Raw genomic sequence first — 26174 nt, 5'->3', positions numbered from 1 at the left:
AGGAAAGGAGTTCTAAGGGTTAACAGAATACCTGCCATGCGTAGAGTGAACCTTAAAAGGCAATTACTCCAATCAAATTGGGAATCTGTGGAGAAGGGAGTGGGTGGGTGTTGTGGAGCAAACCCAGCCGTATCAGGAAAGGCTGTTGGGCTGGGGAGGCAGCAAATAGCAGTTGTGGACTGAGGTAATTACTGTAAAGGTAAATGCACCCCCTGGAGAACAGAAAGCAGTTGGGGGGTGGGGGGAGATCTGGGTGCTAGGCAGAGAGAGACAGGAAGAAATAAAAGCCCAGAATTACAATTCAAAGAAACAACATCCAAAGAAGAAAACCCAGTTTAATACAAACTCTCCCGGCTAACTCGGAGTCTTCTTTTCTACCCCATTCGAAGCACTTTGAGAAAGATTGTTTTTCCAGGCTCCAAAGAGAAAGACATTGTACTATCGATTAAAGAGGAGAGAGGCAAACTCCCGGAGTAGCAGAAGAAGTGAGCTGAGGACCAATTTTGCTCCCTCCTGTAGAATTTTTCTCCCTTGGAGAAGGGAACAGGTCAACTGCTAGTCTAATTCTTCCCTTCTCTCAGTTTTATTTAATTCTCTTTTCCTCTTTTTATTTCCTGGAGAACAAACAGAGGCAGTAACTGAAAATACTTACACACACACCCACATACCCATGCTTCCTAACACACACATATACACAGTTAGTGGATCACACATGAACAAGCCGGCGATCCATTCATAACTTTGGTCTTGTCTTGCAGGATAGGAGGCAGCAAAGACTGAGTTACTGGGAGACATAAAGACTAGTGCTCTCTGGATAGCCATATTATAATGCATTATCTTCGAAGTCATTTAAGTCCAATTTAAGTGGTATTTAGTATAATATTTATGAATTAATGTAATCTAAACATAAGGCTGTCCCCAAAGGTTTAAACAGCCTTACTACTGATGTGTGCTTGTTCCCGGAGCCTGCGATGCATTTTAATCTAAACAGCCAAGTCCACATCCCAGTCCCTCTTGTTAACCAGTCAGAATAGGTCTGTGGCCTGGGTAACCACTCTGCATTGAGATTTTCCCACAATGCATGAAGGAAAATCTACTCTACTGGCAGCCCGGGGGGCTCCAAAACCAAGAGCCGCAGCTGCAGGGTCATCAGCCCCTCAGACTTTCACACTACATCTAGAGGGAGGGTGGGGACTGAGTAAGGGAACCTTCTGTGAATTGAGCTCCAGAGAGTATACCATTTTAAAATATACTCATCACCAGATACATAACCTCTCATTTCAACGGTATCTGAGTAGGAAATGCCTGAAGCTCCTTGATTTGGGGTGCAGCTGGGAGAAAGGGAAGGGGTAAGAGTTGTGATTATGTTTTGGTGATTTGGTGACCATCTTCGTAAAATTATGTCTTGTATTTTTGTGTAAGATGTAACAATCCTCAGAAAATTGAGTTTCCACCGCTTGAGTTGATCTGAGAGAGCTTGTTGTTTTTTTCCTTAGAAAGGTGAATTAAAGCCAGTGAGGCTCTAGCTGATTTCCGTTTTCGAATGAGTCTAAGACACAGTGAAGCTGAAGTATCAGCATGGGCATCAGCCCAATTAAAATGCACTTTAAAGAAATTTCTTTGAAAAATAAAAATTCAATTCTGTCCAGATAAAAACACTGGTAGAATGGCTGGGCACACACCTATAGTTTTTAAAAGAAAGATTTTCCTTGTGAGAAAGAGATATGGAAAATGAGAGCTGTAATAAGAAAAGAAGAAAAACACGTAAAAATAATAAGTTTCACTAAAGAAAATGAGCAATGACAATCATTGCAAAACTAAAGTAAACCTAAGCCAGTCCCCATAATAAACCTCCAAATTCTAGACATTGATGAGTATTCTATTTAGGAGCAAAGAAAAAATTACTGGGAAATGATTCTTTTATTTAAGAGACTGGTGGTTATTTGCTACTTGTGCATGATTTCATTTATCTTTTAAACAGACTTCCTCAGAATCAACACACACACAGATAAATTAATATGCACATGTGCACGTATATGCATCCATGTGCAAGCATGACTAAGCGCATCCCACACATATGGGAACAAGGGCTGGCCTAGATTTCACTGCAATTCAACAGGGAGATGTTAATACTCTTCCCACCCCCCCCTTAGCTTTAATGGGAATTCTAGATTGGGTTGAAAGAACCCCCTTGGCATACTTTCACTCTCTCCACCTGCTCCAGTTGGCTGGATGTTTGTGGCCTCTCAAACACAAAACAAAATAAAACAAAAAGAAAAGCTTTTCTTGAGTGAAGTCATAGCTTGAAAACAACCCAAAGGAAAACAGTTACAAAAATGTACGCCATAGATATGCCTCCCTGCCACCAACGCTGGCATACTGTAAAGTTATCAGAGTACTTTCAAAAAGCTGGTTTCTAGGGGCCTTCCTAATGCCCAGTGATCTCGCCACACTCCAGTGACTTGAGCAAGCCCATGGCTGTCACTATTATTAGCATCATCATCCTCTTTATTATAATTTATATACCAGGATGGGAGAGGGGCTTCTGAGTGATGCCTGAGAAGATATCCAAGACACTACCTCCTTGGTTGAGAAAACAGCTGGTCGCACTTGCCTCAGATGGATTTGGGGAGAGTGCACAACTCACACCTTCCATGTCATCAGAAGGTGGTCAGTTTCCAAACTGACCCAGGAGGGATCTTACTGAAGAAGATTTGGAATGGGCAGGCTGTAGAGAAGAGAGAGATGCAACAGAGAATGAGGCCCAATATCGTAGGCAGATAAAAAGGAAAACTGAAAGTTGTGGGGCCAAAATGCCAGCCAGAAGCTGGGAGCACTGGTTGACAGTGGCTGAAACTGCAGCAGCTTCTGAACCTGGAAGCGAAATCCCATGTGACATGCAGAAAGAAGAGCTAGAGGGTGTAAAAATCTGTGTGTGTCTGTGGGTACTGGAGGGCTGGGGGAGGAAAGATGCCACAGCCCGTGTGGGTGTGGGTGTGTGTGTGTGTGTGTGTCTGTGTGCAGGGAAGAGATGACAGATGCAAGTGGCATGGAGATGATGTTAGGGGTAGCTTCACCTTGCAAGGCTATATGCATGATCAGGGCGATGGCTGATAGAGAACAAGGGAGAGTCTGGGGAGAGTGACGCTGCCCTTGTGATTACGTACATGCTCCACCTTGGAACTTGTGGCTTGGATTTGTCAATGATCTAAGTTCCCCTGTGGAGGTGTGCTCTTGTTTATCTACCCGACATCTCCACCCAGAAGTCCAGGTTTAGGAGAGCGTTTCATCTACCCCCACCTGTCACCCTTCAAAGCCTTGCCCGCTTCTGTTCACCTATTGACTCATTTTAGAAATGACCTTCCATCCAGGATCTGAGTGGACAGCCACAGAGCCCAGCTCTCTGCGGAGATGATTCCCTCCACCCACCGCATTCCCTACCCCACCCGCTGCCCCTTGGCATCCCAGCCCTACTTTCCACTTGTAGTGTTTTCACACACACATACTCACAGAGGACTTGACCAAGTCAGTCAAGCCAGGTTCCCCAGGCAGAGTGCTGCATTTCCCCTAAATGCAAGCAGGGTGTGGCAGGGACCAAGAGGCCTTCCTTTGGGCTCTCTACAACAAGAGAGTCACATTGGTCCCCTCTACTTTTGCCTTTTTGGCAGGCCTTTAAATACACAGACTCTCCAAGAATCACAGAGAGCATTCAATCCTACCTAAATAGCCTAGGGGAAAGGAACAGAGCCCCCAACTTAGTTGTAGCTCTTTTATCATCACCCTCCATCTCCCTCTTTTCCTTCTTCTCCTTGCCATGTAAGATGCCCTCGCAAACCCCAAAGTGGGGCCTGGAGAGAAAGATCCATGTTCCACTTGGCAACGTAGGGGTGCAGTTAAAGATGCCAGGGCAAAAGGACAATGATAGGGGTAGAAACAGTGGCAGAAGAATTTCCAGAGTGGATGTGCTTCCCTAAGGGCTTCCTCCATTTCCACTCTTCCCATTTCCAGTGGCCCTTGGATGGGTGTAAAGTCTGAGCTGCAGCCTGCCCACAGGAACCAACACGGCAGCCAAATTGCCCTCCTTTCTGAGTCCCTCTGGGAGTAGAGGGGATGTTTTCAGGACCATGCATTCGCAGGGCTTCTCCTCTTCCACTTCCTCCACGTTTGGTTTCTCTTATCCTCCCTTGTATCTACCCTCCTGCATGAGCTGCCTGACACTCAAACGGAGCGATTCCCAGCAGCACAGCTTAGGAACAAATCCTACGTGGCCATCTGCAAGATGTAAATAAATGGTGCCCTCATGGAGACAGACGTAGTTCTGGTTCTGTGAGGATGAAACAGCCAAAAATATTGATCAAAGCTCAGGAAAAAAATTGATAATGAGCTGGCCTCCAACAAGAGTTTAATTGACAGAGACTTCCGAAGGCCGGCTCTGGATAGCGCGTAAACTGACCGGAGATGTTACTTTTTTGCAATACACTCTGCTTTAATTAATTATCACCTTTGTTAAGAGCAGCTCCAGATCAAAGGTTTCTGGACACTTAACAGATCTTACTAACAAAGCCCCCCATGCATTAGGCTATCCCACAGCTCCAGGCCAGGCGAGCAAGCTTCCTTCCTATTTTCTTCCCTCTTAGCTGTTGGCTTCTCTTTGTTAAAGACAAACGGTTCTTGCTGCACAGCCACTCTGTCCTAGGATGGGGATTGAAAGAGGTGTGTCCGCCGAGGGCAGGGGGCTGCCATTCAGCAGCTGTTTCTAAAATTACACAACTGAGACTTAGTTCACCTTCAAATCTATCTGGCTGAAATTGGAAGTGTCAATAGAAGAAAAAGAGTTCATGGAAATACAAAATGTGTGTGTGAGTGTGTTTGTGTGTGTGCACACGTGCACAAGCGACGATGTGCACATCCACATAAATATTATGGGATCGATACATTTCACATCCACTGCCCACAACTCTTAACTTCTCCCTCCTGTCTCTTGAGCACCTGTGCTCTCATCGTCGTATTTCACTCTGAGAAATGCTCGCAGCCGAAGCGTACATAGATGATGCTGTATCGAACCAAGCCATTGTTTGGATTCGGTTGTGGAGTCTGGGTGCCCATTGAAGGATGGTCCTCGCCTGGGGCAGGTGGTGCCTAAGGAATCCACTTCTCGAGATATGACAGGAGTCTCACTCTCCAGAGTCCCCAAAACCTACAAACTGACAGGTGACTTACTTGAAAGCAACCCTTGGAGTCGTTCTAGGCAGATTTGAATGCCATACGTGGCTGTTTTTCATTATTCTAATTTAATGATGCAGTCACACCTAATTAATCCATGTCTGGTTTATTCATACACTATGTCTGAGGATCCAAAAGATCTCTCCAGCTAGCCAGCTTCCCTTTACAGGGGTGAGTAAGGGGGCTCCCCCAACAAGTGAGCGTGTCTGGGTCCAAACAGGAAGGGATCGCTGTAGACTAATTTGATAGAGGCTCTGTCCCTGACACCACTGTCCACACAGGTAGGAATGACAGCAATCACGTAGCAATGAGATCTGTATGCACACGTGAGCATACAAAGCACGCATTCTACCATGGAACCCTCCTAATAGGCAATGGGCCACACCCCCAGTGTGTAATTAACAAGGTGGGTCAAGCATTGCTATAACGGGGAGTTTCAATGCAGAAGGTTGAGAGGCTGAACTGAGTCAACCTCCTCTCTCTGGCCTTAAGAAAGCAGAGCCAGATTCATTGCTGCCACTGCACAGATAAGGAGACTGAGGCTAGGAGCAGCATGTCCCCAAGGTCAAGCCTGCAGCATGGCCTTCAGCACACCTCCCCGTGGCTGGTTCTAGCCAGACTGCTCCCAGTGAGTGCTGTCTCTTGCTTGGCAGGTACGTTGAGAATACGAGGCATCAACCTAATAATATCCAAGCCTCCTGTGCAAGTCCTAGGAGACAAGAAGCATCCAAAGATCAAACACTACATCACAGTGTATTTGTAGGAACTCTCTGATTCTGCTACCTCCCTATAATGCTCTAATTGACTATTTGATCAGCTCTAAAAGGGCCGATGTTCAAGACAGGCTCACACACACATTCACACACACACTCACATGCACACTCACATACACATGTACACACACACGTACACTCACCACACAAGCACATGCACACAGACTTTGTCTTGCACACATCACGCCAGCTCGTCCAACAAGGGTAGATTTTCACAGGAGAGGCTTGAAGGTGAGTGAAAAGCACACACCTAAGATTGTACATGCCCTTCCAGTAATGGGCTTATCAATACCTCTTAAAGAAATGTGACAGCCAGCCCAGAGTGATTCAGTTGTGTGGACAAAGGTCAGCATATAGGTATCCATTATTAATAATATCAATATCTTGGTTGACCAATATAACCAGAAACTGTATCATGTCGCTGCTGATGGGCGAGGCTGGGAGGACTCCACGGCAATAGCAGGAAATTATGCCCATGTAAAATTAATCATATTGACTGGTTCTAAGAATATATGGAGAAGCGAGGATGTTGGGAACGCTTGCCGTGGTGGGAGAGGGGGACCTTGTTCCCAGAGGCTTCATGGTCTTGAACTCCTGGCAGGGGACTGGAGGAATGGAGGCGTCCCTGCGTGACCGATGAGAACACTCTCCCTCATCCGGCTTCTGCTTTCCAGCGGGGTGAGGTGGAGGAGAGGTGTTCTCTGAACAGGAAAAGAAAGAAATAGGATCCCCTAACCATCATCCACCCAACATATCCATATCTTTCTGTCAAATCAATACTTGGCTTGGCTTGGTCTCACCGGATGAGGCACAGAGCATCCTTGCACCCGCTGTGTGAAGAGGGCTATCTCTGAGGGGGTGATGTGAGCCTGAAGCAACACCCTTTGTATGTGGTGGGATACTGGCCCCGGGAGATGCCAGTGTGCACCCTGCAACTTAGAGGTCCCAGGAGGAAAGGCACCCAATCAAATCAATCACCACGATTGGGTTCTTGGGACCAGCACAGCCAGGGCTTTAGGGTCCTGCCCCGTCAGCATTGCTGATGGGGTCAGGAATGTTCTGGACTTCAGAAAGCCATTGCTCACTGAGGCTCACCTCCAGTCATAGTGAGTGGAAAGGAAAGGGAAGGCCGTGCGTTCTTGGCCTTGGAATCCCCTCCGGGCATGCCCCTGACCCCCTCACTCCTTTGCCTGCTGGAGCCCCAGCTAAGGATGTTCCTGACCCTCCTTGGCAGCCCTGGGCCACACCCAGAAGGCTGTTCTGAGGGAAGTGAGGCAAGGAGAGGATCCCAATGGCTGGGGGCTCCTCAGAGAGGGAGAGAGGGAACGGGGCTGGCCAGGGAGGCCCAATAAGCTTTTGAATCATTCCTTTTCTCTGTTGCCAAAGCCTGTCGTCAGGGCAGCTGTAAGGGAGCCTGCCGTAGAGGTCAGGTCACATAGTGGGTGATGATGGATAACAGGAGGGAGACTGGGAAGGTGCAGGGGAGATGCCTCTGATTGCAAAGGAGGGCAAGGAAATGGTGCCTGTGGCTGGGATGGGAGATGGGGCCTCTTAGGTCCAGGTGCACCCTTTCCCATAGGCACTGAGGCCTCAGCAGACAGGCCACATCTGATCCTCCCTTAACCTGACTTGCCTCCCTCACCCCCCAGGGCTGCCAAGGGGCAAGCTGGTCCCCTGAAGGTGCACAGAGTCTGCCCCAGTGCTTACACCCAGCCCTGGGGGCCAACGGCCTTGGCCAGTCTCTGTGCTCCCTCCCCAGTGGTAATGGCCCAGCCTTCCTAGATGAGCCCCAGCTCCCAGGCCACCCGGGACAGTTCCCGGATCTCCGGACTTGCTCCCAACCAGCCTAGGCTCAGCGCGCCACAAAGGGCTTATGGGGAGGGCGGGTCCTGGCGCCGGAGATGGTCCTCCGACACAGTGCCATGTCCCCTCCTCCGCCGCAAGGCCTGGGTCTCCTTAGGAGCTTGAGAACAGCCGAGAGCCCAGCAGCCAGGCCCCTCCTCTAGACCTTTCCCTACCTTGGGGAGAAGCCCCCAAACTACATGTGGGAGGGCTCCCCTCTCCTCCCGCGATTAACTGCCCTCTGACGGTGAGAGGGAGAACTTCGTGCGCTCGAGCGCGGGTCCCTGAAGCGAAGCGCCACTCCTGCCGCAGTCCAGCTGGCCATCCAGGGGCGGCAGCCAACTCTCTCCTGCACCCCGCTCCTTACTCCTTAGCGGGCGAGGGTGGCCCTCCTCTTCTGCACAGGAACCCCCTGCCCGAGCAAGTGGCCCGGGACCCTGGGCGAAGTCCCTCACTAGAAAAAGTCAGGCCTGAGCCTGGGGCACCAGCAAACGGAGACACAAAACAAGAGAGGATATTGTAATTTCAGCACACGTGAGTTGTGTTTCATTTCAAAAATGAATATTAATTACTTTACAGTGAAGTATGCATTTATTCTTAATTCCGCATGTTGGGGCACCAGAATCTTTTTCATGCTTAAGGCCTGATACGGGTCCAGCTCTGAATTGCTATGTCCTTCAACTTCTGCAAAGGAATCTCCAAATGCCCCCACAAGACACACACACAGACACACACACACATAGGCACACGCACGCACACACATGCACACTCAACCCTGTGCCTGACGAAACAGATAGGCCTGGGTGAAGAACCGATGAATTAGTGATCAATTGGCACACTTGCCACCCAGGTCCAGCTGAGGCCCCAGTGCAGCAACCTAAGTCCCATTGGTCATCGGGGTGAGAGAGGCGTAGAGCAAGAGAGCTACCACTGGCTTATTTCCAGGCTTCATTTTCTTTTCCAATTTTTAAAAATCTTTTTATTGAGAAATAAGACCTCCCTCTTTACTCTCATCTTGATTATTTCAATAAGTAAATTATCAAATTTATTTTAGAGTCAATTTTCTGTCGTAATTGTGTTGGACAAGTTTGAAAATCCACTGGAATGAGGAGTAAAGGGTGAGGCCTGGGACGGGGCAGCTGAGTGGGTCCCTAGAGAGAGGAGAGGAGACAGATTACAGGGCGGTGTTTCAGTGGCAGGGAGAGCGTGCCCTTAGGCTGCCGTGAGTGGCCACTTGGCAGATCAGGTCACAATGGCAGACCGCTGAGATGGGAGGGGAGCAAGGGAGCCCGGAGCAGGGCCCAGGCTGCACCCTCAGAGCTGGAGCCCAGGGCAGCCAGACTCCTGCTCCCTTCTGTGCGAGATCCCCTGTCTACTGCTCACACTGTGTCCAAGGCCTTGGTTTGTTTCTCTGTAGTTTCTCAGCAATACATTAACTCTGAGTGTTCTGACCTGGCTCAGCTGAGCCAATGCTTAAAAGGCTGGTCCACAGCAGAGGCCACACAGCCGGGAAGAAATTGTTCCCGAGGTTGGCAAAGGCAGGAGCGAGGCCTGCTGGGGCAAGCGCGGGGGCATCACAGACCCCACTGCGGTTGGCCTCTGGGACAACCCTGACCATCCCCACATGGGGAGCAGGGTCCCATGCTCGCCCCCATGCGGCAGGGCAATCCTCTGCAAAACAGAGAGCATGTGGGCCATGCCAATCTGGAGGGGCAGACGTGCTGTGTCCCCCCCAGGGAAGCCCTGGGTCTGATGGGACAGATAGGGGCCTCCCTCAAGGAGGCACAGATTCATGTGCAATTCAGGTGTCCTGAGGGTCAAGCTCTCTCCTTAGAAAGTGGGCACCCACCCTCACCACCAGGAAATAACGGGGTGTGATTGATAGAGGAGGGCAGACTCTCAAATATAAAACTACCCAGTGCAAGTGGCCTGTGTAGGGAATGAGGGAACCCTAAAATGAGGAGTAATCAGATAGAGGCATGGGCTTCCTGCCCAGGGGGCTTGGCCCCAGGCTCCCAGGTAGAGATGGGCGGTGGAAGCCACAGCTGGCACATGGAACTGGACGGAGCAGGGAGGCTGGATTGCTGACCTGCCCGGCTGTTTTGTTTTGTTTTGTTCCATGATGTGTTGTTTTTGTCCCACTGCAGTGAAGTCTCATTCTCAGGCTGGTAGACAAAGGAATTTGAATAAATCTGGACCCACCACCAGCCTGGCTAAGGGAGAAGAGGTGGGGGGCAAGGGTAGGTGGGTGGGCTGCAGATACGCCCGAGGAAGTCAGTGACACACACAGAGCCTGCGAGGACTGGCCTCACCTGCTTTGTGGCTGCAGTGTCCTTCAGCTGTCCCAATTGCAGCCCACTTGGGCTGAGAAATTACTCACGGAATATTTAAACCCATGCCCATGTTCCCTGTCACCGAGGCAGGCATCCAGATTGTCCCCACAGGCTCACTCAGTTGAACGTCCTGAGCAATAAATTGTGGGGTTCTGGAGGTTGGAATCTTCCCGTGATCTCCGCCCTTCCTCTGGGCCCACTCCCAGCTCAGGAGTGGCTGGAGGCAGCCAGGCAGTGGGGATGAAGCTGGGGGACAGCATTTCCTGGGGTGGCACTGGTCTTGCAGCTGGAGGAATCTCGGCACATCCCAGGAAGATCCGGTGTGGACAGCACACATGGGCAAGGTTGCCAGGGTCCCCGGGCAGCCCATTTACTGCAGGGGAGCAATTGGGGTGCTTCTGTCATCTCTGGAGAGAAACCCAGCCCAGAGGAGCAGGAATAGATGAGATGCCCTTTGGGGCCCCAAACACAGGAGTGTGGCCTACTCTTCAGGGGAAGTAAACTCTCCTCTGTGGGCCTTCCACAGAGCTTGACCCCCGGCATCTTCCTGACCCCTGGGATGGCTCAGAGGAGGAACAGAACTGGGCTCAGTCACAGAGCTGGAGTGACTGCACAACTCCTCTCTCCGCAAGGATGTGGAAGTCGGTGCCGCTGCTCTGCCAGCGCCCTCGCAGCTCTCTGTCATCCAGCCTTCTCTAATCCCGCCCCCATCAACCCCAGGCCCCACACCCCAAGCCCCAGTGCTCTTAGGCCTCCCTGCCTTCCCAAGACAACAGGTCCAAATCCAAAGTGACCTCCTTTTTGTATCCTTTCCAAGTCCTGCCCCTTGCTGATCTGACAAATCAAACTGGGCAGATGTGTCCCTGGCGGCTAATGGACATTAATGTGTTACCATCTCTGGTGACACGTGCCTCGTACAGGGACCTTTTAGAGCCCAAGCCATAACCCAAAGAAGTCTCTCTAATGGGGGAGTTTCCAGCACAGGCCAGGCCAGAGGGAGACACTGTGAGGCTAGGAGGTATCTGGCTACTCACAGAGGCATGGCGCTGCCTGGCCTAAAGCTGCCTCACCACGGACATGGAATTCTGCCTCCCCTGCTGCAGGACCAGTGGGACCCAGGCAGCCAAGGGGCTGAGACCTTGCCCATCTCCTGGCAGAGCCGGCTCACCCAGGAGGCTGCCGTGCCATAGTTCTAATCAAATATTAAACGTGGTCGGTAAACTTAAACCAGCGTCATACTGGAGTGCCGAGTCCTTCCCTGAGAGCAGCCCAGCTGGGGGGCATTTCCAGTTCAGCTCTGCCTGGGTGCTGGGGTGGGAACTTCCAGGTTCATGCCCCACTGTGGGCAGGAAAAAGGGAGACAGGGAGCATGGTAGGGAGTGAGGCTCACGGCTCTCCTCCTCCATTCTATTATTCATTTCCTCTGATTTTTATCTAATCTCTCCTGATTGTCCTGGTGAAACTTAATAGACAAAGTGAATTTTTATTACATCATCAATGTAATCTCCAGCTAATCAGTAGACACGGGGGCCACGGCAAGCCCTATAGCTCCTCATCTGGCTTCATAAATAGTAGGAACAATCAGTGCCATGTGCAACTCTTCCCCCTCCTCCCCAGAGGTCTCTCTCTGCTGCTCCTCTTCCCTAGACCTGTTCTTGGGGCTTCTGTCTTCCCACGGATGCCCCCCCAGCTCGGGGTCCACATTGCCGGTGGATGGAGATATCTTCCTCGTTGGTATTTTTAGTTTTCTCCCTCCCAGCTTCAGCTGTTAAAATCACAAATCTGGGGCTCGTGTTTTGAATGCCAAAATAGCCTAATGTTGACTGATTTTGATTTTCTTTTCCTCTGTGTTAGGAATATGGTATGTCAGAAGATATGCTATAATCCTGTGGACCACAGTAATACTATAAACCACATTATATACCAAATTAAGTCCTGTGTTATACCATACCTATACAACCTATGTACCAAGGTGTTTTGGTTATTTAACGTCAAATTATGCATCTTATATACTGTATCATAGATGGTAAATTATATATTTCATTTATATTATGTCTTCCATTTGTATAGCATTTTAATCTGTAAAGTGCTTTTTTGTATATTACCACTTTTTATCTCCATTGCTACCAGTTACAATTGATACCTTTTTTATAAAGAAAAATGGAACAGGGATCATGAAGGAAAATTACAACCTGGTCAAATCCTGCTAGGATATGGCAGAACAGCTCGGGCTCAGAACCGCGCTGGGGAGCCAGGGAAGGGGGCATGAGCGAACCAGAGGGCAGAGCCCTGGCTGCAGACCAGGCAAGCAGATTCTTGGGGCCTGGCCTGCTGGGCAGCTCCTGGCCAAAGGGCAACCGTAATTTAAGAAATGGTTCGTTTGGGGTTTTTTCCCCACAAATGTGCCAAAAGTTAAATGTGAAACTGAGCTCTCCCCCTTTCAAGACATCTTCTTGGGAGGCTGGGCCCATTCAGTAACACGAGACTGTCTTCTCTCCTACTCTCCGGAGGCCGGACCACACTGCTCTGCCGTGGTTTGAATTTCGGGAAACCAGCAAACATCACTTAGAGTCAAATCCTATAAATAAGGTGGGTGATGAGGCTAATGAATCTGGCTTTGAGCGTCCACACCCTCGACTGTTTGGAGGAAGGGGGAATCTGCTTCTTGCTAGCAGATCAGAGCCAGCTCTGGGAGTGACTGGTCACCCATTACGAAGTCACCCCTCCCATTTCTGTGCAAAGGGCTGATTTCACACATCTGTTCAGCGGATGGTCTGCATGCATCTGGGGGTCGTAGGAAGGCTCCTCTGGTTTGGGCCTGACAGTTTGAGGGAGGCCAGATCCTCACAGGGGCCCCTCAGAGCGGGCAGTGTTTAGCACTCTGGACATTGCCTGCTGCAGAAGCGGCTGGTGCACCACGGATGCGCTGCACCCAGGAGCTGGATGCCTGTGTCCTCGCCATGCCCTGCCACCTCGCTCAGAGTCTCAGCTTTCTCCTCTCGCAAATCACTGTAATGACACCTGCTCATCCCACTTCTTAGGGTCATTATGAGGAAGGAATGAGCTGAGAGGTGGGACAACGCGGTGTAAAAGTTAAAATCGCCAGGGTCATTGTCATGTATTAAGTGCCAGCACCCCTATCAGACCACAGGGAGCTCTGACAGTCCTGCTCACTCAGAAATAGGATGCACGGGACGACATTAGGGCTCAAGGATGGATGGGAGAGAATATTGACAAAGCACCTACTACACGGTGCACACACAAGGCTCTTGTTTATTTTATCTCATCAAATCCTCGTGACAAAACTGCAACAGAGATGTCACTATGCCCCTTTGAATGCCAAGGGAACGGAAGCTCCGAGAGCAGTAACTCTATGGAGGTTACCAGCTAGGGAGACGCAGAGCCAGAATTTGCGCCCAAATTTGTCATATTCTCAAGCCCACCATATCTCCATGACGGCAGCTCCCTCATGGAAGTAAATAAAATGATCATCTCTTCCATCTCCTTCAGTTTACAGATGGAGAAACTGGAGCCCTGTGACACTACAGGCTGACGTTTTCTTAAATCATCCCACACTGTCTTTCATAGAGGCTCTGAAAACACGTGTATACACACACACACACACACACACAAGTACACATACACATTACAGACACAAAGAGATAGCTCTCACAGACACACCCTCATATGGACACACATATACACAGACACACACAACATGTATAGACACACTCACAAATAAATACACACTCATAGACACACATAGGAACACACTCAAATATGGACACTCATACAGATACCCATATACACAAGCACACACACTCAAAAATACAGATATGCACATGCACAAACACATTTCACAGACACATGCCTGCGGAAACATACTGACACACACATAGACACACATAGAAATACACGCAGGGACACAGATGCATATACTCACACAGACGCACACACACCCTGCTCCTTAACAAGGCTTAGTTAACCACAAGGCCAGAGCTACAGTTTAGCCCCATAACTCTAGCATGAAAAGTAAAACCAGCTGGTTTGGAGAAAGGGCTGACAAGGACCCAGCTTGGAGGCAGGGAGAGGGCACAAGGGGCGCCTCAACTCACCTTTAAGCCCTAGGCCAGAGGCCAAAAGCCCTCTCGCTCACACCCGTGTGGCCCGGTAGCCCCGTAAAGGCCAAGGCCTGCTCCTCATTAGAAATCAACAAATAAACGGACGGCGTTTGCTGGGAACGCTCCCTCTGCAGTCTCCCCTCTGCGTCAACCTGCAGGATCCCAGCCAAATTCTGTTCATCTGACCAAGACCAAAGGCAGGTCCTGGATAAATTTTGGGCAGGCCTCCCCAGGGCCGCCCAGCCCCATGCACTGGCCATAGACAGGTCTCGAATAGGTAAAGCCAGGCCTGTGAGCAGAAGAGCGCCTTCAGGAAAGGATGATTGGGAAAGGAGGAGAGGGGAGTTGTAAGTTTACAGTCAGAGTCTTTCCTGGAGGCCGGTGCTCAGGCTGCCTCTCTTTGTGGCCCAGAGTGAGGAAGGACGTCTTTGCACACCGAGTCCTCTGCTGGCCACCCAAGCCTGTTTCCAGCCGCAAGGCACCTGTTGGCCCATGGGACCACACTTGGCCCAGGCTTAGCAGAGAAAGTGGCCTTGTACATCTGTGTTAACAGAATACATACACACACACACACACAGTGAACAAATGATTAGCAATGGGAAGGAGCTCATCAGAGAATGGGAAACCTGTGGTTTCCTTTTCTTTAGAATAAAATCCTGAGGATCTGGGAATGAGTTCACTAGATGTTTACCACCTGAAGAATGAGCAGACCATTTGGAAATTGAGGCTTTCCTGGGACGATGGGCGGGCCAGCTTTGCCACGCACGGCCTTGAGCCATGTGTGCTGGACAGAAGATGCTAGGCGTTGCCATTGGAGGTGGCGTGTGTGTTGCCCTGTCCCACATGACCATGCTGTGCTGACCGGCTGTGTGGGCAAGGCTTTGTGGGCCCCTCTGGGGACTGTGGCAGAGGAAGGGCTATGAATGACAGTGGCATGGCTTTTGCTTCTGGCACGTGGTGTGTCCGTCAGAGGCATGCTGTGTGGATGCATGTTGTCTCCTTATGTTTGCATTTATGCTGTGTTTGTGAATCTCTTGTGTGCATGCACGTGTGCATTGGTGTCGTGTGGTTCATGCATGTGTCAGGTATAGGAGAGCTGTGTTTTCTGCCGTGGTTCAGGAAAGAGAAGGGAGGATGCAGATGGGGCTCTCTCTTAGTTCCTCCAAGGCTGCAACGCTCCCTCATCCTGGGATTTGCTATCAGGGGAGCCCTCCCCCCCATTTCTCTCAGACCAGGGGTATCTCTTGCCAGGAGCATTTCAACCCACATCCTGAAGCTCTGGGTTGGAGAAGAGCTCTGTGATCTAGAGCCCCTCACTGTGGCTGCCATGAGAACAGTGTGTGTGTGTGTGTGTGTGTGTGTGTGTGTGTGTAGTGTGTGTATGCACGTGCACACACACCACCTCCATGTGAGCACACTGCAGTCTCAGCTGGTGAGGCCCGGGAAAGATGTGTGGACGAGTGTGCTCATACATGCTGAGCGTATGCAGGTATGTGTGGGCTGTGACAGGCTCGGGTGGGCCTGTTTTAAGTGACAGATTGTGTGTATGTCTATGACTAGAGTTTCCACCAAGTGCATGTGAAAAACAGCGGAAGAGATGGGTCCAACTCCCTGGGTGGGCACTCCTGCAGTTCTCTGCCAACGTGTGAGTGGGGGTCTTTCCGATGGGCCTCTGGCCAGGGTGTGGGAGAGGAGTGTGGGAAATGTCTGTGGGGAGGAGGGGTCCCATGCACGTGTGGCTGTGGGCAGCCTAATTGGGTGGGACGCTAAGTGAGACTGTGTCCTCCAGAGGCCTCGCTGCTTTCCTGGATGCTGGGCCATCTGTGGCATTTTCTCCCATTCTGCCTGGAAATTCCCCCGGGAGACCAGAAGAGGCGGTACAGCTCCTCGACTCCCCAGAAGATAGCCGTGAGCACCCGGCGCCCCTTGGAGACAATCAAAAGTGCAGCGCCTTGTGTCTGTGTGTGTGTGTGTGTGTGTGTGTGTGTGTGTGTGTGTGACAGGGACAGAGAGAGACAGAGACACAGACACAGAGAGGGAGCTTGGGGGCAGCAGCTATAGGAAGAGAGAGCCCCCTTTCACCACTGCCTCCATCTGGGTGGGAGCAGATGGTGCTCAAATCCAACCCGCAAGGCCACAGGCAGCACTTGGAAACCGTGTATCCTGAGGGAAGGACAGCGCAAAGGAGGGCCGGGGTAGGGGCCCCAGGAAATGCTCTCTGGCTGAACGCATCTTTGCCCTCCTGGACCTGTCCTTCTGTCCAGACACACAGAGCCTCTGAGCCCAGCCCACACATGTAGCTACAGGTGCCCTGTTCCTTTGCCTCATCTCTGGGCCACTCAGAGGCTGATCCAGCTCCTGGGGTGCAGACACAAGAGTGGGCCCTCCCTGAGTCTGGCCCCTGCATGAACTCACTGTGCTCCTAGGCGGTGTGTGGGAGGCGGGCCAGTCCTACCTGCCTCCCGGGGTCTGGGGTCTCAGGCACAGATCTAGTGGTCACCTTCTCCAGTCATCTGGAGGGCCCTGCCACGCCAGCCCCTGAGGACACTACCCTCTGCTCAATCCCAGGGTTGTCATCCGTGCTTTGCCTGAAGGTCCTCAGCAGGCAGCTCGCGAGCACGCAGAACACTTAGGTGAAGCCTGCCTTGTGGTCCTGCAGCTGAGGCTGGTCCCTTACCATCCCCAGCCAGGACGCCGTATCAGAATCCCCTTGGAATCTGGTGAGAAATGAAGAGCGTGGGCTCTGCCCCAGACCTTGGAATTCCCCGAAGATGGGGCCAGGGACTCTGTAGTTAGATAACAACCTCAGGGTGCTCCGCGCACACCAACACTGGCCCACCGAGCTGCCTTGTGGCCCACCCCCAGCTCCAGGGTCCACGCCCAGTCCACAGTGTTAGAATGCTTCGGCTTCTCGCTGCCCCAAAGCTGGATGCCCTCTCAGTGTCCCCTAACTTCCTGTGCCCTGCGTCGTAGCCCCTGGGGCTCAGCCTTCTTCCCAGGGGAATGACCACCCGCACCACCAGGACCGTGTGCTCACGCCACAGAACCCCTTCCTTAGGCTGTCAGCGTAACTGCCAGATCCGGCATGTCTCCCCCACCTGCAGGAAAGGAGTCCTGATCTCACACTCTCTCTTCATCCCCCTCACACACTCCCCTCATACACACGTGGACACGTACACAGATGCACTCACTCACACAGACACACACATACACAGACACACACACAGATATACTCACACAGGCACTCACAGATACACTCAAACATCCACAGACACACATATATACACTCACACACACAGATACACACACAAACACACTCACACATACACGGATACACTCACAGACACACACAGATATCCTCATACACACAAACACACACACACACAGATGCCCTCACTCACACAGACACACACACAGATATACTCACACAGGCACACACAGATACACTCAAACATAGACACACAGGTACTCTCACACACACTCACACACACAGATACACACACAAACACACACATACACAGACACACATATACACTCACACACAGACACATTCACAGATACACTCAGATACACACAGATATCCTCATACACACAAACACACACACACACACACAGATGCACCCATGGTTTAAGCTATTCTGTTCCTAGCACTGTGCAGTCATGGCCCTGCTCAGCACCTCACGTGGCTTCCCAGGCCCACAGCCCCCGGTTCAGTGGGAGGCGGAGGGCTCTGGAAGTGGGACGGAGGCTGTGAGATGGGCAGTGCTGAGGCCAAACCCCAGCTGTTCCACTGACAAGCTGTGTGACCTTGAGCAAGTCACTTTACCCCCTGGGCCAGCCTCGGTTTCCTTGTCTAGCAAATGGGAATATATAAACTGCCTAACGGGGTTTATTTTGAGTATGAAGTGCAGTCCTCTAGGTAAAGCATTTGGCACAGTGCCTAGAACACGGTGAGCCTGTGACAAATTGTAGCTGCATGAGAAATGAAAAAGATAAAGAAGTCAAAGGGTTCGCAGCCCAGACACCTCTGGCTTTGCTGGCCTTGCCTTCCCGGGAATTCAGTTCCATCTCTGCACCGCTGCTCAGGCTGTGACCGGCCTGGTGTGCCCTCCTCCCTCTGCTTCCCCAACATCGAAGCCTGCTCCTCTGCAGAGACTGTGTTGAGCCTCCTCCAGGAAGCCTCTAATGGCTGCAGCCTCGTCAATCTCAATCTCTCAGAGGCCCTGGAGCTTGTGTCTCCCACCCCAGGGCCTGAGACTCATGCGCAAGGCATGACGGTGGCCCCGTGTGCTGACAGACTTCCCCACAGGCCTCTGTGGGACACGTCTCAGGCACATATCCATAGTAGCCTCCTACACTCACCTGGAGGAACTGTCACTCCGGCCCCGGCAAAAGCCAGTTGCTTTTTTAATATTAGGTTTACTGTAAATGTTTTCCATTGTGAGCAATACTCGTCAAGAAAAGGTAAACAAGATGGGAAGAGAGCAAGAAGATGAAGGCAGCCATAGTCCCACCTCCCAGAGGTAACTGCTGGGAAGGTCGCAGTGAGTTACCTTAGGTCTGGCTGGCAGTTCCACTCCGCAGCCTCATGCAACGTAGACTGAGCTACGGCTCACCTGTGGTGCACCCAGAGCAGGGCTGCACATTGTGTGAGAAGTAGAAAGAGCCACAGCCCCTGCCCGGGGAGGCTCACAGACTCAAGAGGAGATAACATGCGGAAAAACGATGGCCAAAGCATAACTAAATTGAAACCCACCCCCAGCCCGACCAGCAGCTTGGCTTGGGATGCTGTTGTCACCCTCACCTGCTCCCCTGGTGATGGGGGAGTTGCCCGGCTTCTACAGCTAGGGTTTGGAGGAGGGTGGAAGTCCTGGGTTCCACTCCAGGAGCGCCCTGCAGGAAGTCACTGGGCTTCTCTAGATCTGCGTTTTCTCACCTGGGAATGGAAATGAAATTGATCACCTCACAGGACGCCTCCTGTTTCACAGTCTATCACCCTGTGATGCAAAGTTCGTGCTGGATTTAGAGTCTGGGGTGGCACACTCTTAGGGACTCTTGGAGGCTGGGGGCAAGCCTGGGAAGATTTGAGGAGTCACTCAGAGACCATAATCAGGGGTCAGAGGTCACTAGAAATGGTGAGTTCCTGTAGGGATTCAAGAGTTTGTGACTGTGGCTTGGTCGTGGGTTAAAATGGAAGTGGGCTGTGGTAGTCAGCCCTCATTAGCACCAGGTTCTCCCCAAGAACAAGGGGAGGCAGCGGTGGTGCCATGGAGAGGGCACTGGATCTGGAGTCCAAAGACCTGAGGTTTTTTTGGTTTTTGTTTTTCAGTTTTTTTGCTGAGGAAGACTGGCCCTGAGCTAATATCCGTGCCAATCTTCCTCTATTTTGTATGTGGGATGCCTCCACAGCATGACTGACAAGTAGTGTATGTCCATGCCCAGGACCCAAACACGCAAACCCAGGCTGCAGAAGCAGAGCATGCCAAACTTCGACCACTATGCAACGAGTCCAGCGCCACAAAGACCTGAGTTTTACTACTTGAGAGCTGGATGATGATCACGGGCATTTTAGTCCCTGAGCTGTGAGCTCCCCGCCTGTAAATCAGGAATAATGACACTGACTCCTTGGATTATTGTGGCAACTAAATGAGAATATGTAGAAACATCCAGAATAGGCTTGGATAATGGTAATAATCATAATAAGAGAAAAATGGTTAACACACCTTTATCATTTACCATGTGCTCAGTGAGATACCAGGCATTCAGCGTGCTATCTCATTTGATACTCCCAGGTCTCCTAGGAGGAAGGTTCAGAAAGTCTCTATTTTGTAGACAAGGAAACAGAGGCTCAGAGAGCTTAAGTAACTTCCCAGGTCACACAGCAAGGAAATGGCAGAGCCAGGATGCCAGCCATGCCCCCAGGAGTCGTGGGCTTGGTTAAGAGTGCTTGTTCCTGTTGTGGTTAAGTCCCGTATCCAGGGTTGAGGAAGTCCTCATGTGTGTAAACACCATGATGGAAGATCAGAGCAACCAGCTCCTCAAGTTCAGTGGATACACAGTAAGCACTCAATAACGAGTGTTTATTTATTGCTTCTGTTTACAGCTCTATCCCCAAAGTGAATTGTTTGTTTAAGTAAGGAGCATTTACCTTTATTACAGTCATTGGTAAATAAAATTATATTTGCATTTCCACAAATATGTATGAGTTTAATTAGTCTTGCAATTCGTACACAAGAGCCAGTCCAGGAAACACATTCATGAGCTCACACTTCTACCTCGGGCAAAGAACCTTTCAGACAAACACATCAGGATTAAATAATTCATTTATTCACAAATAGTTATTGATTACCCACTCTGTGCCAGGCACGAGTCTAGCTGCTAAAGACGCAACAATGACCAAGGCAGATCAACTCCTGGCTCTTCTGGGGCTTACATTTTTCATGAGGAGAGTTAGGTGATAAATTAAAAATAAAAATTGAAAACCTGTTAGTAAGTGCTATGCTGCGAATTAAAACGTATGGATGAGGTATTGAGTGACTGGGGCTGCCCTATACTGTGTGAGGAGGTAGAGTCTCCCTCAGGAGCTGACGGTGAAGCTGAGATCCAAAAAACAAGCAGAGATGGAGGGAGAGAGCACTTTGGGCAGAGGGAGCAGCAGGTGCAAAAGTCCTGAGGCAGGAATAGGCTTCGTGTGTTCAAGGGGCAGGAGAAAGTCTAGTGTGACAGGAGCATCATGGGGGTGATGGAGAGAGGGAGGTGGAGGAGGTTGGTGGAGGCCGGTTGTGTCAGGCTTGGTAGGTCAAGGGGGGAGTTTGAATTGTATTCTAAGTGTAGCAAGAAACTGGAAGCAGCATGCTTTTACACACACTTCACAAAGATCTTTCTGACTGCTGTGTGGAGCCAGCTGCTATAGGAGAGCAGACGTGAGGCAGGCAGCCAGGGGAGCAATGATGGGGATGTGGATTAGGGTGAGCAGTGAAGGTTCGAGAAATAGATGGGCTCAGCATGTATTGGGGACATAGGGGGTCCCAGACTTGTTGATGGATTGGATGTGGAATGAAGGGAAAGAGGGGAGCCCAGGAAGATTTGAGGCACTCAGGGGCAAGTGGTGCCATTTATTGGGAAGGAACATGTTTCAGGGGTGGGAGATGAAAATTCCATTTTGGCCATGCTGAGACTGGGACGCCAGTTAGACAATAAGATGGTGGGTGGATGTGTGATCCTGGAGCTGAGTGAAGATTTGGGCTGGAGGTATAAATGTGAGAGGCATCCATGTATCATGGTATTTAAAGTCACTTATAATAGAACGCATTAAACAAGACTACATAGATGTGATTATTGTTCTTCCCCAGTGTGGTCTGAGCATCAGTTAGGTCACAAACTGTGATACACACTATGAGGGTCAGGCATACATGAAGCCTGGGACAGGACCCTGGGAGCCCTCTCCTCCCCACGCCCCCATCCCCACCTCAAGGCAAGTGTTCACTAACGCTGGCCGCCACTGGCCCCCATTCTGTCATTACCGAATGTAGCAAAGGAGATGGTTCCTCCACCTTGATCCCCCCTCGTACCATCTCACAGAGCTTAGCTTGAGTCCATCCTTCCCAAGCTCCCACCTAAATCCCTCGTGCTGTTGTTTCATTCCCTCCAGCTTTTGCCAGGGCCACTGTCACAGCCCTTTCTTGGAGCATCTCTTTCCCAGGATGCCAAGGTTGCATTCCACCCAGGAGGGAGAGCGGGAACTGCTGGCCAGGGGTGAGTCAGCCGGATTCACAGCGGAGATGTAGGTCGCGGAGCTCCCTCCTCCCTGCTCTGCAGTGCTGAGGCCTCCCTGCCCTGCCTGCCCCACCACCCGTGTCCTTGTGGCCTACACACCTCTGTCCCCCTGCCCCCGCCAGCCTGACCTCGCCGGTGGCTTCTCTGAACCGCTAGAAGAGAAGCACCCTGCAGGGACTTCTGTTTACCCCCGAGAGCCACCACTAAGTGCCTGAGGCAGACCTCTGGCCCTTTTGTCTCTCTTTGAAAGTAAAAACTAAGAAAAGCAACACACAACAAAATAAGCTGATGTTTTACTTACAAATTAGAACTGAAATTATTCACCCAGGCACCTGGAGGCTCCAGGCGGTGGGGCAAGGGAGCCCGCAGGCAGAAGCTTCCCCTAGGGCCACAGGCTGACCTGTGACACACAAACTGCTCTCCTTGGATGCCCCAGAGCCAAACCCTCCTTCCTTGTCACCATCACAGATACACCTGGGTCAGAGTCCACGGTCAGGAGGGTGGTCTTCAAAAATCCTCTGTAAAGAGTGATGGGTAGCTGGATGGAAGGACGGACGGAGACATGGAGACGAGCACACGTAAATTCATACGCACCATCACTGATGGGGCAGTAATTGTGAAGAGGCACCTGTCGTTGGGTGCTCTGACGGGCCAGGCTGCGCTGCCCACATGGCCGCATTACCTCTCTTCATCCTCACAACCATCCCATGACGTCGCCACCAGGGCAGCTGACAGCCACGTGTGGCTATCCATATGTACGTGTAAATTAATTTTATTTAAAGGTAATTGAAGATTCAGGTCCTCAGGCTCGTAGCCATGTTGCAAGTGTTCAAGAGGCACGAGTGACTAGTGGCTGCCGTGTTAGTGCACACGTGGAGCATTTCCTTCATTGCAGGAAGTCCTGTTAGCCAGCCCTGCTCTAAATATCGCGGGCAGTAGGGCACAGATAGCGTCGTGCATGCACATACTAACATGAGCGTGCGTGGAGACATGACGTGGGTGCACGTGGGCTTCACTGGAATGTTCACATCTGCACAGCACATGAGCTGTGTGTGTGTGTGCGCGCGCGCGTGTGTGTGTGTGTGTCTGAGAGGTGCCTAGCCCTTGTCTACTGCCCTCGACATCCTGCTGCCTGAAGGAGTGTTAGGGACACGGGCTCCAGAATCAATCTGCCTGGGTCCAAATGCTGGCTCTCCCACTCTCTAGCTGTGTGACCTTAGGCAAGTGGCTTACCTTCTCTGTACCTCAGCTTTCTCTCTAAAATAAGGATAATAATAGAACCGCGGCAAAGGGTTGTTAGGAGCATTCCATGAGATAATATGTGCAAAGCTCTCAGCGTGGCTCCCTGCACATTGTGAGCTATTAATAAACGTTAGCTGTACTGTCATTTCCAGGAGGCAGTGTGTGTGCCGTGCTGGGGCAGCCTTGGAGAAGAGTCACGTAGGAGAGTGCGTGGAGGACTCTGATAAGACGTGAGGATTGCCTTATCCTCATGTTCGCAAGTTAGGGGCTGGGGAATGAGCTGGGGAGAAGTGTCGGGGGACACCACGTGTCGGGGGACACCACTGGCCGGGGGAAGGGCGCAATGACAAGAGACACTGTGGGGCAGAGATGAGTGCTGGGATGAAGGGGTGCGAATGAAGGGGGCACACAGAGGGGGACGGGTAGCAATGAGAAGGAGTTGGGTCTTCGCATGTTCTTGACAGCCTAGATCTTCCTGTCTTGCCCTGAAACTGTACTGCGTGATGAGGGAGAGAAGGACAGCCCTGTGCATAACTGTTTTACAATGCTAGAATCGCTTTCTCTATTCAGTAAAGCAGCAGGGCAGTCATTCCAGCACACCTTGCCCTCTAGGATCTAAAGTCTCACCTGGGAGGTGAGACCAACCCACAAGCGACAAGTGGAATGAAAAAGTATCAGAGCCGGGGAGGCACTCGAGGGAATTTCCAGTGCAAGGCAGCCATTTTCACAGGAATCATTTCAACAGGTATTTGTTGAGCGCCTGCTCCATGTACAGGCGGCATTGTGGGTGCTGCAGGGGATTCAAAGAGAGAAAAGCTGTGAAAGAGGCTCTGCCTTCAAGGAGTTGAGAGCTTGAGAAACAGGCCTGAGGCCTCGACAGCCAAAGGTGACATGGACACCGCAAGGTGGGCAGGGTCCTTTGCGGGAAAGATTACAAACAGGAACTGGTATTTGAAATGGGCTTTGAAGGATGAGTGGGACCTTACAGAGAGCAGAATGAGGTCTCTTTGGAGAGGTTGGGCAGCTTTCCCAGGGCCGCGTGGCTCATCAAGACTAGAAGCATTCGTGAGGTCCTTCCATCGTGGAGAGATGAGGGGAAGGGGAGGTATCCTACGCATACTGTACAGAGCCCCACCCTCCGGCCCCCAGCCCAGGAGGTGCACACGGGGAGCGAGTAGAGCCATCCCCCCTCAGCCAGCCCTGTCTGTCCCGGCAGCCTCCCTGAAGGTCTCCGCCAGATGCGGGCTCCAGGCTGCCTGTGTTTTCAGACGTGACCAGCAGAGGGCACCAGGACTACTGCACAGCCTCCACCACAGAGTGGCCGCCCCTGGTTCTGGATTCAGAGCCTGGGGCCCTCGGAGCACAGGGCACAGACGTCCGCACACTCACACACCAGCATGGGGTGCACCTGTTGTGGGACATCAGATGGGAGAGGTGCCCCGGCAGCTGCCATGTGGAGGGTGGGGCTCACGGGGGCCACGCTTGGGTGAGCGAGAGAAATCTCATGGCCCTCCTAGAATCAGGCACATCCATAAAGGTGGCTTCTAGGGTTGAATAAAAGAGTTTTGTCCCAAGACGAGCCCGTGCCTGGTTGTGACATAAAATGGGTGTGCTTTCTGAGGTTTCAGTTCAGTTTCCGTTCAAAGGGAGGGGACTCTCCATCTGTCACCACTTGTGGGGTTCATCCCCAAATCCCCCACAGCCAACCAATGGGACAGAAGCATTCCTGTGTGGAGTCGGGGTGGAGAGAGCAGCCTGAACCAGTCCCCAAAGACCTGCAGTTTTCACGTCCTCCTACAGGCGCATGACAGAGGAACCGTTTCCTTTCACATAGACTGACCAGGAACTAGCCTTCCTACCTTAATGACGAAGGCCACTCGCAGTTAGCCCTTGCGTTGCTCTTCTACAGAAAGATACCCCTAAGGACTTCCTGGGGACTCCTTCTCCGGAACAGAGGCCCCATTACCGGCCAAGCAGCCCAGATCTTCAGAGTGTACACCAGCTTCAATCCAGCCCTCGTGGGTGGGTGAGATTTCCCAAACGCCGAAGGATTTGGGTCTGAATTCGATTTTTCTTCTTTTCTCTCTGAGAACCAACATATGTCTGGTTTGGGAGATGACAGTTTGGAGACTCAGATGACAGTAACAATCAAAGTGGTGATAACTGAATGCAGAGCAGGAGATGTGGGAGGAGAAGAGGAAATGGAGGGAGAGGTAGATGCGGAGGAGAGACAGGAGGGCAGAAGAAAGCACGGGCGTGCACGCTGAGTGGCCAGAAGGGCATCAGGAACACCGGGCTGAGGATGGGTGACCGACTGCATCAGCCAGGCCTGCTGTGGGACGGTACCAGGCCAGCGACGGCTGGGCCACACCGTGCCACATCAGGTCACGTCTGTCCTCAGTTTTGTGTGTATAAATCTTGTGAAGTCAGTCAGCCAGGGCACCCTGGCAAGGTGGGTGCCTCCTTTTTCCCCTCACAGCACACAGCTCATCCCAGCCAGGGGGTGCCATCCTCATCTTTCTCTGGGCCCAGGAGCTTTCTGTGCACAAGAATGTGTGAGAGACGCAGCGAGCTGGGGAGTGGGTCACCTGCATGAGCCTGTGGCTTTGTGAGGCAGATATGCAGGTCTGCATGTTGTGTGGGGTGGGAGCGAGCAAGTGTAGAACACATCAGGACTTGCCAGGCTGGGGGTCTGGGCCCAGGGCTTCGGTCCTGTCTCTGCCATTCACTAACTCACGCCACCTCTCAGCTGTGTCGCAACCTCTCTCAGGCTCCGTATCTGCCTCTGTAAGTGGTAACCCCTGCCTTGCTTCCCTCACGCAGATGTTGTGATGCTCAAATTAGGCAAAGATGCGTAGGAAAGC

General features: G+C 51.4%; 1 pseudogene; it reads left to right on the top strand.

Moving 5' to 3' along the window:
- LOC147915286 (uncharacterized) overlaps positions 1-26174 on the top strand; it is a 46966-nt pseudogene that overhangs the window by 3429 nt on the left and 17363 nt on the right.

This window comes from Ceratotherium simum, chromosome 14 (assembly GCF_057802395.1).
Source record: "Ceratotherium simum simum isolate JZ-2026a chromosome 14, ASM5780239v1, whole genome shotgun sequence".
Taxonomy (NCBI): Eukaryota; Metazoa; Chordata; class Mammalia; order Perissodactyla; family Rhinocerotidae; genus Ceratotherium; species Ceratotherium simum.
The sequence above is the reverse complement of the archived record's forward strand: the minus strand, read 5'-3'. Positions and strand labels throughout refer to the sequence as shown.